We start from the raw sequence: 19177 nt of genomic DNA, 5'->3' as shown, positions 1-19177 counted from the left end.
AAGAGGTGCTGTCAACTTGAAGTAACCAATTTTAAAGAAGAAGAGGTTTAAAGTCTGTTCACAGCACATGCTTCTGAGATCTCCTGCTAATTTTTGTGGTTTTACAATCACATTTTCCTGTTTGTGTGGTTTTTTTCTCCTGTGTTTGTGTGAAAGACCCACATAAACAGGGAAGATGCAGTAACTGACTAGATTCTGTGCAGTTAGTGTTACTGTTTCCTCTAAGTGCAGTCAAATAAACAAAGTAAATAAGAGGACAATATTTTTCCTCTGATTTTTGTTATAATAACCTTAAGTATTGTTTGAAACTACAATAGACAAATATTTTCAGATGGATTTTTAAGTTGACCGGGTCCCTTTAAGTTTACTATAGTATTATTTTCATATTACAGAAATTGAAATTTAGAAGTGTTGAGAGCCTGTTTCAACCATCACTTTTCAGTAGCATTAGTTTTGCACAAGCAGTTACTTTGTCCTAAGAGAAATCATTTAATTTACTGCAATTGTAGATTTAAAAGAAGAAAAATAATTTGTGAAATAGTATAATTTTTAAAATGGCACACAGGTGCTTATTATTCTACTTAATGATTCTATTCTATGAATATATACAATGTTAATACAAAACATTTTAATCAGACATCCATTGAGTTACAAAAAGTCAGAACTAAAGACATGTATTGGGTCCTGAAGCAATGGGCATGACTGCACAAAGCATAGGAACTAGACAATATAAAGAAATCCTTGGAATGCTGATTTTGACCTTTTCTAAGATGTCATCTTCAAGTCCTTCAAGAAAGATCCCCTCAAGTAGCATGGTAAACCTATGTTGTAACTTTTCTCATTTAGGGCCCAATCCTGCACCCATTTAAAGCAATGGAACTAGTATTGTGGTAAGGATTTGCATCATACTATTACTAGTGTGGATAAGAATCAGCACCTTTAAATCTCTTGACCAACCAGCTACTATCAAAACATCTCTTGCTAGGAAGATGGGATGTGTTTTTTCTTTCTAGTGTTGGTCTTTTCAGGCTTTGTCTGGTATTCCCTATGCAGGCAGAACTCCCACTGAAGTCAATGAATGAAAGTTTTTTCAGCATAGAGACTTCAAGGGAGATACTGAGTTGCATCCCATAAAGGCACAGCATATAGCTCGCAGCCTAGGGAAAGGAGGGACCACAGTGATGGTAAGCCACCTTTGCACCCACTCTATTCCAGATTTCTCTGTGGGCGGAAATGGTCCTGGAGGAATGTTTAAGATACAGCAGCCTGCCCACAGCTGCCTATGGGTACCAGTGTCACCCAGAATTTCTGTAGTGCTGTATGCTGCAGGTCCACCCCTGACATGCCCCTCCCATCCCTAGCCTCCCGCCGTCTGTCAGGACCTTGTGAAGGGGCTCTCATATAACAGCCTGAGGCTGTCTTACTAAATTCATGCACTGGGGATATTCTCCCCTGTTCAGATCCAGGGCTTGTAGAGCTTCTTTCACCTAGCATGCAGGAGCTAGACAGGGTGTAAGAATCTCACCCTTCTAGAAGAGGCCATTAGGGCCTGAGCACCATGTGTTTTTTGTTTATACTGATGCAAAGTCTGTATAAATCACTACCAGATCAGAACAGCAGTGCTTTACACTTGCTTTGCACAGAGGTAAATGATTACATGGATACGGGCAATGAAGAATCGCCTTATATTGCAAGCCGTGACTAGCAGCTGCAAAATCTTAATCTGTTCTGTGATACTACCTCAGTGCAGGGGGCTGGATTAGATGACCTCTTGAGGTCGCTTTCAGCCCTACATTATGATCACTTAGAGTGCACTAACCAGGAGAGGAAGTATGTAGAGGTTAATGTCAATTATAAATAACATGCACATATTCATTACTGCATTGCCTCTAGATAATGTGGTGCCAAAAGTCCCCAGTCAAGGATCGGTGTCTCACTGTACTAAGCATTGTTCAAACACACAAGTACGGTGCCTACCGCAAACAACTTACAGTCTGAGCATAGCAATGTATAATTCTAAGATAAGGGCCATATAAATTCCTAAAGAGATTATGTAGCTACTTCCGCCTTAACTTCTAATATAGTGTAGAGAGAATAGGCTCAGGAAAGATCTGGTTTTTATTAGCTAGTTTTACAGAAAATGAAAAAACAGATTATTTGCATATTTTTAATACCGGTTTGTGTGTATATATGGAATCCCTCATTCACATCTAAATATTGTTACTATAGGACTGTAAATGTTTATAAATGTTGACAAGATGCGAAGATAAATTTTATCTGTGTAAACATGCAACATTGTAGCATTTTTCTGAAATAAATGTAAAATCGTATTTCTATATATTTTAAATACCTAACACTAATTATGCAACCCAAATATTGACTGCAACATAGCTTACGTATATGTGCAGTTCCAAAAGCGCATAGTATCTATTGTATATGTGTATATATTTCTATAATTCATGTATTCAAATTATATTTAATGAACAAACTTCTAAATTCTAACAATAATGCTACTAGAAAAATGAAAAAGTCTATGCTATATTTTTGTAAATACATAGAAATAATTTACTCTATGCACAGAGATTTCCAAATATTTTATTTTGATTTGTGCAGATCAAGTAATATCTTTTACTAATACCTAGACACAAAATCCATTTACAATGATCTGATATAAATATATATCTGATTTGACACAGTCAGTTAAGGGCTCAGCTGATATTAGCAGGAGTTGCGCTTGAGAAATAACTTCAAAACAGGGCACCAAATAATTATAGACAGTAGAATAAAGGTTTTGAAAGCATTTCCATTATAAACTCCATTTTGGCCTTACACGTCATCAGATATATTTAATCTTGAGGCCTGTATCTAGTCTATACATATTTTGTATACAAAATGTGGCATACGTTTATTTTAATTGGAACCAGTAGAATTTTTTTAATTTTGTAACTTCAATGAAATTTCTTTTATTTGTTTTAATGGACACAGACTTAGATGAATTTTTCTTGAAAACTTTCTCCACCTTTCTTTCTTTTCTTTCTTTCTTCATAATTTCCAATGCAAACAGAGCCATTTTACTGGGACCTAGTCTAGCTTTGGTTAATAAGAATACAACGAAAACAGATGGTATATATTTATGAAGCAGACATTCCAGCTAACAGATGTCGTGGTTTGTGAAATGTCCGTGTCAAACATTGTATCCAATGATCTGTACTTACTGATTTGAGTATTATATAGGGTTGGAATGGTCTTAAGAGATAGGTATAAGACATTTGATCTTGTTCAGTTCCTGTGATTAGAAGTGAGTAGGACAACTAGCTAAGAACTAGAGCTGGGCGCTGGAGGAGTCAGCTTCCATTAAAGCATTAATGAAACAGAATAAGAGCAAGTAAAATCAGACTAATGAATTTACTCTGGTGCTACTAAATGCAGTGGGGTCACTTCTGCAGCTATAGCATAGAATGAGTGTAATTCCAATGTAGACAGGCCAGTTTATGGCTAGTAATGTTGTAATGTACAGCCATGATTCTTCAGTCAGTAAGATGCCAAGAGCAGGCAGTGAAGTATACACGGTGTTCAGTGACTAGCAGAGTGTACACATTAGTAGCTGGCAAGTGTAAGTGAACTGAGACTGAGGCACAGTCTTTCATGCTGAAGCAATTTTTGTGCCTATAACAGTATCAGCACCCAACAGCATTGGAATAGGCACATACAAGGCCATGGAAGATAACCTGCTCACGTGCTAGCTCATGGGCTGCAGCAGGCATTTAAATATAATCCCAATGTGCAGGCTGCCAGAAGAAGTGGGATAATACGACTGGAATGTTGGTGTGGATGGGTATAGTTTGCTCAGGAAGGATAGACAGGGGAAAAAGGGAGGAGGTGTTGCCTTATATATTAAAAATGTACACACTTGGACTGAGGTGGAGATGGACATAGGAGATGGAAGTGTTGAGAGTCTCTGGGTTAGGCTAAAAGAGATAAAAAACACAGGTGGGGGAGTCTACTACAGGCCACCTAATCAGATGGAAGAGGTGGATGAGGCTTTTTTCAAACAAATAACAAAATCATCCAAAGCCCAAGATTTGGTGGTGATGGGGGACTTCAACTATCCAGATATATGTTGGGAAAATAACACCGCGGGGCACAGACTATCCAATAAGTTCCTGGACTGCATTGCAGACAACTTTTTATTTCAGAAAGTTGAAAAAGCTACTGGGGGGAAGCTGTTCTAGACTTGATTTTAACAAATAGGGAGGAACTCGTTGAGAATTTGAAAGTAGAAGGAAGCTTGGGTGAAAGTGATCATGAAATCAGAGAGTTTGCAATTCTAAGGAAGGGTAGAAGGGAGTACAGCAAAATAGAGACAATGGATTTCAGGAAGGCAGATTTTGGTAAGCTCAGAGAGCTGATAGGTAAGGTCCCATGGGAATCAAGACTGAGGGGAAAAACAACTGAGGAGAGTTGGCAGTTTTTCAAAGGGACGCTATTAAGGGCCCAAAAGCAAGCTATTCCGATGGTTAGGAAAGATAGAAAATGTGGCAAAAGACCACCTTGGCTTAACCACGAGATCTTGCGTGACCTACAAAATAAAAAGGCGTCATATAAAAAATGGAAACTAGGTCAGATTACAAAGGACGAATATAGGCAAATAACACAGGAATGCAGAGGCAAGATTAGAAAGGCAAAGGCACAAAATGAGCTCAAACTAGCTATGGGAATAAAGGGAAACAAGAAGACTTTTTATCAATACATTAGAAGCAAGAGGAAGACCAAGGACAGGGTAGGCCCACTGCTCAGTGAGGAGGAGGAAACAGTAATGGGAGACTTGGAAATGGCAGAGATGCTTAATGACTTCTTTGTTTCGGTCTTCGCTGAGAAGTCTGAAGGAATGTCTAATATAGTGAATGCTTACGGGAAGAGGGTAGGTTTAGAAGATAAAATAAAAAAAGAGCAAGTAAAAAATCACTTAGAAAAGTTAGATGCCTGCAAGTCACCAGGGCCTGATGAAATGCATCCTAGAATACTCAAGGAGTTAATAGAGGAGGTATCTGAGCCTCTAGCTATTATCTTTGGGAAATCATGGGAGACGGTGGAGATTCCAGAAGACTGGAAGGGGGCAAATATAGTGCCCATCTATAAAAAGGGAAATAAAAACAACCCAGGAAACTACAGACCAGTTAGTTTAACTTCTGTGCCAGGGAAGATAATGGAGCAGGTAATTAAAGAAATCATCTGCAAACACTTGGAAGGTGGTAAGGTGATAGGGAATAGCCAGCATGGATTTGTAAAGAACAAATTGTGTCAAACTAATCTGATAGCATTCTTTGATAGGATAACGAGCCTTGTGGATAAGGGAGAAGCGGTGGATGTGATATACCTAGACTTTAGTAAGGCATTTGATACAGTCTCACATGATATTCTTATAGATGAACTAGGAAAGTACAATTTAGATGGGGCTACTATAAGGTGGGTGCATAACTGGCTGGATAACGGTACTCAGAGAGTAGTTATTAATGGCTCCCAATCCTGCTGGAAAGGTATAACAAGTGGGGTTCCGCAGGGGTCTGTTTTGGGACTGGCTCTGTTCAATATCTTCATCAACGATTTAGATGTTGGCATAGAAAGTACGCTTATTAAGTTTGCGGACGATACCAAACTGGGAGGGATTGCAACTGCTTTGGAGGCCAGGGTCAAAATTCAAAATGATCTGGACAAATTGGAGAAATGATCTGAGGTAAACAGGATGAAGTTCAATAAAGATAAATGCAAAGTGCTCCACTTAGGAAGGAACAATCAGTTTCACACATACAGAATGGGAAGAGACTGTCTAGGAAGGAGTATGGCAGAAAGAGATCTAGGGGTCATAGTAGACCACAAGCTTGATATGAGTCAACAGTGTGATACTGTTGCAAAAAGAGCAAACGTGATTCTGGGATGCATTAACAGGTGTGTTGTATACAAGACACGAGAAGTCATTCTTCCGCTTTACTCTGCGCTGGTTAGGCCTCAACTGGAGTATTGTGTCCAGTTCTGGGCACCGCATTTCAAGAAAGATGTGGAGAAATTGGAGAGGGTCCAGAGAAGAGCAGCAAGAATGATTAAAGGTCTTGAGAACATGACCTATGAAGGAAGGCTGAAGGAATTGGGCTTGTTTAGTTTGGAAAAGAGAAGACAGAGAGGGGACATGATAGCAGTTTTCAGGTATCTAAAAGGGTGTCATCAGGAGGAGGGAGAAAACTTGTTCACCTTAGCCTCTAATGATACAACAAGAAGCAATGGGCTTAAACTGCCGCAAGGGAGATTTAGGTTGGACATTAGGAAAAAGTTCCTAACCGTCAGGGTAGTTAAACACTGGAATAGATTGCCTAGGCAAAGTTGTGGAATCTCCATCTGTGGAGATATTTAAGAGTAGGTTAGATAAATGTCTATTAGGGATGGTCTAGACAGTATTTGGTCCTGCCATGAGGGCAGGGTCTGGACTTGATGACCTCTCGAGGTCCCTTCCAGTCCTAGAGTCTATGAGTCTATGAGTCCTGTGAGCTACAGGTAGATTATCCAATAGCCACACAGTCCTTGTGTGCCATCCCAATTGCCATAAGGCAGGCTTGGCTCCCAAGGAAGATACAGAGCCAGGAAGTGGTGCTAAGTGACAAGCAAAAGTAACTCTAGCACTGACGTGGACAAATAGTGGTCTAGGATAATGGAAAAGACATTTTGGCAAACCCCACAGCATTCTTCAATATCAACTGGTGCTGAGGGGACTGTCAGGCCTATTTTAGACAGTTTCAGAAGAAGCTATATGTTTCCCCCAGGGGAGATGGACACAGCATAAGTGTAATCCCATATGGTATATCAATTATTGATTTTGTTTATTTTATGTAATACCTTCCACTGCTGCTCGGACTGATCACTCTTAGGCCAGAGCATTCCCTTATATGCTGTTAGAATCTTACTGAACTTAGGCTCCACTGCAGAATTGCCAGTAGGCTTGTGGTTGGTGCAGATGACCTTTGCACCTCTGGTGTGTATTCTATGGAAATGTACTATATGGAATATGGGTTGTCACCTACGCGTGTGCCCATCATTTGCTGTATGTAAACTGTGCTTGTTTTCACAGACTATGGAAGAACTGAGCCCAGTAATTTGTGGTCTGGCTTTCTGTTCAAGCACTTCAGGTGGCTAAAGCAGGGTTGATATATTAGGACTATTGGGTTCACTGTAAGTTAATGGCAAGATTTGGTATCGAGATGCCTAGGTATGAAGGCTGCTCCATACAGCATGAAAGGTCACTTCTGCTTTATATGTTTGTTGGAAGACTTTCCTGTGTTGTCTCACTCAGCTTTTTGTAGTAATGGTGTCTTGGTAATGGCTGGCATTGCCTTAAATACCTTGTTACTGATGTTTAGATAAGACTTAATGAACTGATATTTGCATTTCTGACTTTCGTTCAGGACTCTGATTTTTTTTTTCCTTTCAAATGTTGGGATATCTTTTGGCACAGGATATCTTAGCTGTCATATCTGACATGACAATTGTGTCATGAAGCTGAGCAACATTAATGATGATGTCATTTGACTTTATGCTTTGTGGCTGGGAGTTAGGGTTCCTCTACAGACATTGGATCATACTTGATTTTTCTGTTCACCTAGTTTTTGTTAAAGTGCAATATATTAGCATGACGACTTTGATTATAAATTTTTGCGTTGACCAATGGACAGTCTTGTTACCCAACTTTCCTAGTCCAGGACTGGATTTGCTTGTAGGTTTCTTTTTTTGGCAAGGAACTCCAGGAAAGTATAACTACAGTTAACTTGCCAATTCTTGTTTACATTTTTTGGTCTTGTTTTTTATTTAAAGGAAGTTAACTTAAAATATTTTAAGTTATTTTTTCCTTCAAGCACAATGGGGTGGGTTGTTGGTGTTTTTTTTTTCTTTTAAATGTCCCAAACAGCTAAATATAATTCTCAAAAAAGCTTTTATTGCAAAAGAGCAGGGAGTTTCAATTAGCTTTAAAAACTTTATGGCAAGAATGCTGATAATATTATGTTCAAAAACTGGCCTTTAATATTTTCAGTCTGAAGATCTAAAGTTGCTACAAAAACATCTGTAGTTAGGGCCAGTGCTCTGTGCCTGTAACATTCTTCTTGTGCATTCCCCCACCACATGGAGAGCTACAAATTCTTCCAGTGGGCAGATGTTTCTTCTGAGCTTTTCCCACTCCCAAGAATTCAGCTAGATCTTTGAAGTAGGAAAAAACCCCTTCCCTGCCCCTGAACCACATTGCTAATGTAGCCAGGATCTCACCACAGTGGCGTTGGAAAAATTTTTAGAGTGGGAGTGCTGAAAGCCATTGAACAAAACTCTAAACCCTTTATATGATGGAAACCACTTCAAGCCAGGGGAAGCTACAGCATCCCCAGCATCCCTAGTTCAAGAACACAGTTTCACCATTTAGAATGAACACATCTGGAGGTGTATGTAGAGTAAATGAGCCTGAAGTAACAATACCCATAACACATTTCTGAGCCCACAGTGAACTCTATTAAAATGGATTAGATTCTGGAGTTCTAAGATGCAGCTGTTTTTTAAAACTAACAGTTATAATTGCATTTTAAAAGTGCTATAAAGATTTGTGTGATGAACTTTTTTCCATCAAAGTATTGATTTGAGTATTACGACCTCAGGGATGGGAAGTATGGGTTTAAATGTTCTGGGACAATTTTTATTTTTTTTCTGATGCCATTGGCTTTGCCTCAGGGAAAGCCATTTGAGGCAGTTTTAGCTGCCAGTAACTATCTGCAACTCAGTCATTACTGTGTAATTGGATCTAAAGTACATTGTACAATTTACTAGTAGCAAACTTTGCTTGCCTAATTGTGGTATCCAGCTGACTTCTAGGGATACTAATCAATGTATATGAATAGCACAGTAGACTAAGAACTATATGGATGAGTGAATAAGTCTTGAAGTCAACTTGCTCTTTCTCAATCTCTGCACATTTAGTGGTTATAAAAGTATCAGAAAAGATCTTGGATTTAAAGTGAGCATAGTGCTTACAAAAGGTGCCAGATTGACACAGACAAACTGAGGTTCTTTAAACTGTGGATTTTTGTATGTGTTTCTTTTATACCTGACACAGCTGTTGTAGGAAAAATATGTACAGTTTTTATGGGTGTGATATCCATTGAATATGCAGCAAACATTTTAGTCAGAATTTTCCCACTCCTGTAAATATGGAAACATTTTATTAGGGGCAAACACTGCAGTATTTAGAGCAAAGCCAGGTAGAATCAATGAATTTTGTTGAATGTCATGGGCATTATTTACTCATTTACAGGCTTGCTGTTAGAATCTCAGTAGCTGTTGTACTGGAAAACTATGTGCTTCTTTCAAATTGAGCCTTTGCATTGGGCTATATTGTTTACATCCTTTCTCCTACATTCTCATGTTGCACCCTGACTTCACTTGAAGATTACGAGTATCTATCCAAGGAAAGCATCTCTTTTTAGTGGCTCTACTGCAAGTGAACATTTTATGAGATCTGCATTTAGTTTAAATCTGTGCACCTACCTTCCATATTGTTTAAACATTTTCCAGTAGATAACAGATACCAGCTGAAATAGTGTTTGGTTTTTTCCAAACTAAAATATTCCTGACTTTCACAAAACTACATGATTTCAGGCACTTCCATAGCAACTTTTCCCCAGATATTGCAAACAGGCTATTAAGACTTCCGCTACCAAGCCTCTGAAGAGTATCTTGCATGTGTTGCTACATTTCTAATTCATTGCCAATGCTAACCCATTTCACTTATGAAAGATACAAGGACAAGTATAGACCCCAGCCTAGTTTTTGCCACTTACACAGACTAATTTCTGAAAGTGCATTAGGAAATTAGTAAATACTAAAACTACAGTTGTGGTCATTTTTAAAATGAGCTGCTTCATCTGGGCATGGATAGCATTATATTTACACATGCAAAATGGGCAGTTGTGTGCATAACGTCCAATTTGCGGGTTCAGCCTTGCATTTAGACCTAGCTAACTATTTGCATGTGGAAATGTGGGGTTTGGTTCATTGACTCAGGCATGTTTTCAAATATCACGGACTGCACTGGAGAAATTTTCCCTTCATTTTTAAGGGGAAAGGCTTAGAATTTTTTGAGACTGGGGGCATTGCATTCAGTATTTTTGAATCTTTCAGGTGTTCTGACTATAGGTTGCTTGGGGCAGGAAAAGACGTTTCTAGGGAGTTCTCGCTGTATTTTTAGGTGACATACTGCATAGTGAAACTCAATATTCATAAATTACCTTGCTGCTGTTCATATTTCATAGCTCTGTTAGCTAATTTATGTGCCAGATATAAAGAAATAAATCATTAAATGCCACAAGATTTGATGTTCTACATGCAACAGCACACCAATGAACAAAACGGCAGCAGTTTTTACTGATGCTAATGTCTAGCTACCTGGGATTTTATAATAAGTATGAATCAGAAAAAGAGAGGATAAATCAGTTCCTGTACTGTCAGCTTGGCAGGGATGATTTATCTTTCTTTTCTGACAAGGCTGGATTTGACTGCAAACTTCATACAGCTTGGCTGCTGCTTCAGATCATGCAAAGGCATTCCAGATGATGAAAAGCAGGGTAGCTTAGAAAATAGCATGTAGTGTTGTACTAGTGCCATATTTATGTGGCAACATGTGAACTCTGAAGTGCTTTAGATTGTATCTCATGATAATTATTACATCTTATGATTAATCTACCTGAACCCATTTTAATTCCTTAACCCATATTTTAAACAAAAAGTTTTCAAGTTTTTCCCCCCAAAATCTAAAATAATTTTTAGAGCAATCCAGTAGATGGGAAATGTAAAGCTTTATATAAAGTGGACATGTGGGTGATAGGTGAACGTGGGCAATGTGCATTTTATATCACTACTTTTAGAAATGGAATGGCATTACTCACTGGGTACATAGTGAGGTGGAAGCACACAGCACTCCTTCTACCTGTTATTCAGAGATACTTTCTAGGTGGGTAAATATCTTAGACAATGCTGTCCTAATTATTAGGTTTTGCTATGTTGCTGATGGGCTCCCGACAATGATGCCTGCACCAAACTTCAATACTTGAAATAATAGGTTCTACAGCTAAGCAACTGCCCTGAACAGAGGGTGGAACAGGAGCTATGGTGTCAGGCTTCGTGCCTGTGTGTGTGTATGGGTGGCTTGTGTAACTGTAATACTGTGGCTCATTTGGAAGATGTGCTGATATTGGAAACTGTTATATACGTGCCAACGTATAGATGACAGATTGGTGCAATATGATCGCTCACATGTTTTTGTTATGTAATGTAATTTGAAATGTATTATACTCAATCTGTAATTCTTTTAGTTGGCTCCTCTTACATTGTATATGTGGTTTTGAATATTTGTTTAAAGCTAGTTATGTAGAAATGCATTTCTGTGTTAGAAGTTTAATAAAAAACCAAAAGTATTCTTTAATGTGCTGGTTTCATTATTTTAATAATATTTCTAAGGCAAAGTTTGAATGGGGACATTGTTGATGAACTATCCAAGTTTCCATCCCTGATATGCAGGAAGAGACAAGCAGAAAGCATATACCCACCAGCCACTTAAAAAAAATGGGGGAAATGCATCACATCAGAATCACTGAAAAGCTCTGTACCCCATTCCAGCAACACAAAGCCGAAATGAACCTAGCTGCAGTGGCACAGTGCAACTGGTGTGTACTAGAAAAACCCTGCCCCAATAGATTTATTGCAAATAATTTATAATCCAGACAAACACTTAAATGTTTTTAACAATGACATTATAGAATAATGCACAATAAAGCACTGATAGCCACCTTCAATCTTTCTCTCAATATCTTTTTAAATATGACCTATTCCCCAAAGTAAATGGGGCAAAATAAGATGAGCCCCAATTTTCTCATACATGACTAGAAGGATCATAAAAATAAATGCCCTTCCTTTTTCTGTATAGTGTTAATAATGAGATGCCCCTAGAAAAGGGTACTTGGCCCTCAGTGGCTTGTGCTACTTTTGTCCCCTAGAAGAGGAATTCAAGATGCACAATCTTGCGCTGCAGAATGAATTGATTTGCCAACATCTTCCATCCAGCTGTGTGGTTTGACTTTGTAATCCAATTGGCTGTTTGTTGGATCATTTTCACTGAAATATCAGTATTAAGCCAGTTTTGCCACACTGAATATACCATTGTTTTTGTAGTAAAAAAATAGCTGTGGCCAGAAATAAGGATGCTTGTTATTATCTTAAATTATCAAGCAATAATGGCCCATCAACCTTTTGTATCGATAATTTTAATAAAAGAGAAATACTAGTAAAGAGCCAAAACAATGGTGAGTACTTGTTCAAAGGCCTGCAGGTAAACCTGCATTTTACCTCTGCAGTAATATTTAATGAAAATGATTAAAATAAACAACTTTATGCTTAGTTCCACTATATGATTTTGTTTAATTTTAAGTGAAAGGTCCAGCAATGACATTACAACATAGGAAGGTTCACACTGACTGTGGATAATTTTGGGAGATACTACAAACACCAGTTGGTGATGGGTATTGTTTGCACCTGTTTATCTCTACTAATAATGAACTGTACCAGCTTCTAGTGAATTTACTAAATATACTAAATCATGCACAAAATTTAGGGTGGGATTCTGAACTTGGTGCAACATGACACAAGAGGGCAGAGAGAATTAAAAAGGAGTAAAGGTCCAAAACACATGGGTTTTTGTGAGAATGGTTAGGGCCAAATTTTCAAACCACACAAATGTGCACATGAGTTTTACTCAAACAAATGGAGGCATGCACAAAAAGTAAATGTACATTCCAGGTAATTGTGAGCTAACAACTGAATGCAGAAATCCTGATTCTACTTCATATATATATATAATATAGCTGTGGGTGCATGTACACAAATTCTGAGGCCCATTTGAAAATTTGGCCCTTAGGGCCCTACCAAATTCATGGTCCATTTTGGTCAATTTCACAGTTATAGGATTTTTAGGATTTTTAAATTGTAAATTTCATGATTTCTGCTATTTAAATCTGAAAGGAGTTGGCGGTGGGGGAGTGTTGCAAGGTTATTGGAGAGGGGGTTTGCAGTATTGCCACCCTAACTTCAGCAGCACTGAAGTAAGAGTGGCAATACCATACCATACCTCCTTCCTTCTGCACTGCTGCTGGCGACGGTACTGCCTTCAGAGCTGGGCAGTTGGAGAGCGGTGGCTGCTGGCCAGGAGCCCAGCTCTGAAGACACAGTCGCCGCTAGCAGCAGCGCAGAAGTAAGGTTGGCATGGTATAGTATTGCCACCTTTACTTTGGCGTTGCTGCCCACAGAGCTGGGCTCTCAGCAGCCGCAGTCTTTGGCCACCCAGATCTGAAGTCAGCACTGCAGAAGTAAGGGTGGCATGGTAAGATATTGCTGCTCTTACTTCTGTGCTGCTTTTGCACTCTTACTTCTAAGCCAGCCAATAGCTGACGCTCAGCTCTGAAGGCAGCGCAGAAATAAGGGTGGCAATACTGCAGACCTCCCCCTAAAATAACCTTGTAACACCCCCCCTCGCAACTCCCTTTTGGGTCAGGACCCCCAATTTGAGAAACGCTGGTGTCCCCTGTTAAAACTGTTTAGAATAAAAAGGACCCAAAAGACCAGATTTCACTGTCATGATGTGATTTTCATGGCCATGAATTTGGTAGGGCCCTAGTAATATACCTATTCATCTACATTTTTTCCAGTATAGTACAGTGCAATAAGTTTTGTATGCTCTATGTCTACAATATTTATCAGATTTTTCAACATTAGCAAATACTGTGTGACAACCATCTGCTAACACCTAATTTCTTTATTTCATTTCACGGTTGGAATTAAAATGGATGAAATCAAGGACTGAACTGTTCAGGTAATATAATAAGGGAACTTTTTGACTCTAGATCATTGGTTTGAATCCAGACTATGTTGGCAGCAACTGAAAGTCATCATACTACCTTCACAATTGGCACTAAGTGGCATCCATATGGTAGTTGCTGCAGAGAATGGCTGGCTATAGATGATCCTATCCAGCATATGCTTAGCTTTAAGCATGTGAATAATCCTATTGAAGTCAGTGGGAATTCTCATGTGCTTAACTTTAAGCATACGTGTAAATGTTTTGCTAGATCAGAGCCAGAATCCCTACCAAATTACAACTGAAGCTAATCTTTCCAGAAAAGCTTTGTGGCACATTGGTGGGGCAGCACTGCAGAGTTTATCCTGCCACAGCTTGTGCTAATTGTGTTCTGGACCTAAATCAGGCCATCAGTCTCTAAGGCGATCAGTCTGGGCTCTTTCATGAATACTTACTTCATTTGCAAATAATCAGAATCAATAAAACCATTTCTGAAGGGTAAGTGGCAGTGTTAGGAGGGCAGCTGAAATATGGGTTTTGTATTAAATTCCTTTTCTTCCAAATCACATGCATGTTTCCAAAGTTCTGCTGTAAACATTTAAAAATAAAACACAATCCTCCAGGCTGTTATAAAACCTTTTTCTCCAGCCAAATTAGATGCGTGTGTGTGTGTGGAGGGATGGGGAGAGTTACAGGTGGAGGAAACATACAAGTATCAGCATTCTGTACACTAATTGTGAACTGTAGGCTGCTGTCTACAGGGAAATAGCGAATGAAATGCAGCTAGAGAACTATGCTGCCATAACTTTGGAGTGAAGGCTCTGATATTAATGTGTTCACTGTGCAGTGTCTGTGCAGGGGCAGCAGCAGTCTGTTGCCACAGCAGTGGAATCAGAGTGGATGGGTCAATTCTGACAAACTGGGCGAAACTGGAGGTGTGATTTGTAAAGTAACAGCAATCCTGCACCCACTGAAGTCAACCAATTGACTTCAGAACGTACAGGATCAGGCCTTTACTTTCATTTGGTGGCAATTTCTAAACTGCACAGTCTTGGCTTAATTTGACTCTCAGTGGGAGCCTTACTGTTGGATTCAAACAAAAGTCAAGGTAGGCCAATGTTAAACGCTTTTGAAAATCCTGCTCTTGCTGCATATGCAATCAGTGCACTTAAGTTTGGATTCTTTCGGACTCTGTTGGGGGCCCTGAGGGTCCTTTATGCTTCCAACTGAGGACACAAAGTCAGAGTGACCACTCTTGCCTCTCATGATCTGTCTGCACTGCAGGAGAAGGTGTGATTATAGCCAAGGTAGGCACACTCTGCCTGCAATCTATCTAACACAGATGACAATAATAGTGAAGTAGGGAAGGTATCACTAGTTTGTTTTCCGGGGTCTAGATATTCAGGCCAGTATACCCTAGAGAAGTAGTTGAGGGCTTATCCCTATTACCCTAGACACAGGCGCCTGAAAAGGGATAGTACTCCCTGGTATCCACCCCCTCTTCTCCTCTACCTTACAAAAGGATATTACAGCTAGCCCAGTTGGCTCCACTACCAGCTGACCAGACCAGTCACGGTTCTGATGAGGAATCACAGGCAGAGGAAGACCGAATCCTAGCACACATCTTATCTCTTGATGAGACTATGAGACCTGCAGCATCTACCTCAACCCCCGATAACTACAAAATGTCCCAGCCCTCCTATGAAGACACTGGAGATCCAAATGGAGGTGGTCCAGGAAAAATATCACACAAGCGCCTGAACATCTTTCACACATCTGTTCCGAAACATCTTGCAATGCCCATCAACAAAGGGTATGAAGATTTAGGTAAGTTGCTTTGGCAGACACCTGCTTCTTTGGCACCAACATAAAAAAAGTTGACTGTTACTACCAAATGATATCCCAGGGCTTCAGGCAATTTTACATTCACTCCATGCCTGGATCAATAGTTGTCTCAGTGGCTAAAGCTAGAAAAAAACAACAGAAAGCATCACCTTGAGACAAAGAGCCCCAGATACCATATTTATTTGGAAGGAAAAAATGATTCTACATTAAGTCCTGAAATAAGAATTGCCAATTACCAGGCCCTGTTGGCAAAATTACGATTATTTGAATTGGGGCTCCATATCCAAGTTTGCTGACAAGCCTCTTCAAGATAACAGAAAAGAGTCTAAATCCTTGATTGCTGAAGGTTAAATTGTGGTCCACACATCTCTCCAGGTAGCCCTTGATGCTGCTGACATAGCTTCTAGATTCATGGCTACCTCAGTTGCCATGAGGAGGGAATCTTGGTTCCAGTCATCAAGGATCTCTAACAAAGTACAAATTACAGCTGATGATCTTCCTTTTGAAGGATACGAACCTTTCAATGTGAATGCAGATGAAACTACACTCTTTGAAGGACTCTTGGCAACACTGTCTAGTACTAGTGTGTATGGTACTAATTCATTTCTTGCCATGTTTCATCATAACTATGGAAGCAAATAACTGAGAATAAATTATCTCTTGTTTTTCTGCTAATAAAATATCTGTGAACAGATTTTTACTGCCTGGAATTTAGCTGTTGTTCATATTTATTTAATATCATTTTGAATTTTTAAATTTGATAACAAACATTCTAAATCTGAACAGTGGTGCTTGTGATTGGTCAAATAAGTCACATGATATAGTTTCTATTTCTCGAATTGATTAGTAAAATTCACTTTTTGTAAAAATATGAACAATTGGTTTGCTCAAATGGTCATAGAAAGTGAATTCACAAAGTTTTTGCATTAGTCATCCAGCTCTTGTCATGACATCTCAGTTTTAAATTTTTACTATAAAGTAACAAAGATAAATTTTCAAAAATGGCCACTGAATTTGTTGCTTCTGTTTTGGGTGTTCCGCTTGAGATGTTTTGGCCTTGATTATCAGAGGAGCTACATACCAGCAGGCCTGTTGACTTTAAGTGGAGCATTAGATTCTCATTTTTTCAAAATGAAGCTTAAGGTCTCAAAGTGCACACCCAAAAGCTCAGTCTGCTAACAGCACTTTTGAAAGTTTTGACTATACATTCTGTCATTCTAAATTTAATCTGTGGGAAGTATCTCTATCTGAAGCTGAAAAAAATGAGACTAGTCTTTTACTAACTAGTGTACTGAGTACAATTTATGCCTTGGTAATGTTCAGTAGACCAAAGGTTCATAGACTATCAGGGTTGGAAGGGATGTCAGGAGGTTATCCAGTCCAACCTCCTGCTCAAGGCATGACTAATCCCCAGACAGATTTTGGCTCAGATCCCTAAATGAGTCCCTCAAGGATTAAACTCACAAGCCTGGGTTTAGCAGGCCAACGCTCAGGCCACTGAGCTATTCCTCCCCACACTGAGCTATCTCAGTTGTCTGAGATATAGGCATGATTATGGATTTTACATTAACCAGAAACTCCTTTCTTTTCATTCATAAAACTTAGGTCTGATCACTATCAAAATACTCCTGCTTTTTAATGTTTGTTTCTGTTGTTTCAGGAATTGATTACTGTAACTCTATTTTAGCTGGTTTTGCCATATATTTTAATGTGCCACATCTAATGGGTTTTCCAAGCAACAATTCCCATTCAGCTGATATGGTCCAGGACATTTTATATCTCTTCAATTTTGTCTGGCCTTCATTATCTCCATGTTTATCAATTAGTAATGTTTAGAGTCCTGTCTGTGGTTTCCAGTTGTCTTTCTGTCAGAGATCCTCAGTATCATTCCAATTTGCTTAGTATGTAGCCTCCTTTCCTATTGTCTACAGGTTTTTCTTAGGCCTTGGCTACACTTGAGAGTTACAGCACTGGTGGTGGCTTTACAGCGCTGTAACTCACTCCCTGTCCACACTGGCAAGGCACATACAGCGCTGTATCTCCCTGGCTACAGTGCTGGTTGTTCTCCACCTCCACGTGAGGAATAAAGAGAATAGCACTGCTACTGCAGCGCTGGGGTGTCAGTGTAAACAGAGAATAATCTTACTATGCTGTAACTGACCTCTGGAAGCTTCCCATAATGCTTTTAAGTAAAGATAACACTCTTTGTTTTGTTGTGATGCCTCTGTTTGTTTTGTTGTGAACTCGGGGCTCCCGGAGCTGCTTATCAAAAAAATAAACACAGCTACTGTTTTCTGTGAATGAGCTCCCTTTGGAATGCCCACAGCTAGTGTTTGCTTGAAGAGAGGGGAAGGAAGGGGCTTGAGGAGGGAAGCAGCACGGCGTGTGAGAGGGAGGGTGGGCGTCCATTTAGGGGAGGCTGCTTATCTGGTCTGTGAGGAAAAAAACAAAGAGGGCTATTTGCCCTCAGTGAACGGGTTGGAACTTGCAAGGCAGCTGCTGACAGAGTGTCAGCTCCAAAAATCCACTCTCTCTCTCTCCCTCACGCTCCCTGTCACACTCCACCCCACCTCCCTCTTTTGAAAAGCACGTTGCAGCCACTTGAACGCTGGGATAGCTGCCCATAATGCACTGCTCCCAATGCTGGTGCAGATGCTGCAAATGTGGCCACGACAGTGCTCTGGTAGCTGTCAATGTGGCCAGATTGCAGTGCTTTCCCTACTCAGCTGTACGAAGACAGGTTTAACAACCAGCACTGTAGAGCTGCAAGTATAGCCATACCCTTAGGTATTGCTGTTTAGTGGAAGAACACCTTCTTTGGAAAAAAATTCATTGAGAAGGCCAACTTCTGTGTCTTCTAGCTTGATTTTAAACCCCATACAAATTTAACTTTACTAATTATTATTCTTAAAATAATATTTTATATTAACAATTTGAAAGGGCTTGGTATTATGCTTTGTTAAAATCTGAACTTTTAATATTATTGAATGTATTTTATGTTAATTGTTAGGCGTGCTAGTGACAGTGTAGGATTCTGGCCTGTACTTCCGCCTGAGATCGAATTTTAGGTCTTGTTTGCCCATTTGATTCGTCATACACTTGTATCCTTACTAATATGTGTGGACAAAGGGATCCTAACTTATATGTGTAAATAAAGGACAAAGACACTGTGTATGTTGCTTCTGCCTAGCCAGATGTGTGTGTTAGTATAATGGGAAGAGATAAGAACAGTTAAAGTATTACTGGGCATGGTGGAAGTAGACTTACTGCCTCAACTCCTATCTCATGGCAACCAGTTGGGAGGGGCAAGGAGGATTGGGGGGAAGGTATAAAACACTAAAAGGTCAAAGAAATGCCTGTCCCTGACCGTAGCACAACCACATTCCTTACCCCTCCCATGGGATA

This window comes from Gopherus flavomarginatus, chromosome 3 (genome assembly GCF_025201925.1).
Source record: "Gopherus flavomarginatus isolate rGopFla2 chromosome 3, rGopFla2.mat.asm, whole genome shotgun sequence".
Taxonomy (NCBI): Eukaryota; Metazoa; Chordata; order Testudines; family Testudinidae; genus Gopherus; species Gopherus flavomarginatus.
The sequence above is the reverse complement of the archived record's forward strand: the minus strand, read 5'-3'. Positions refer to the sequence as shown.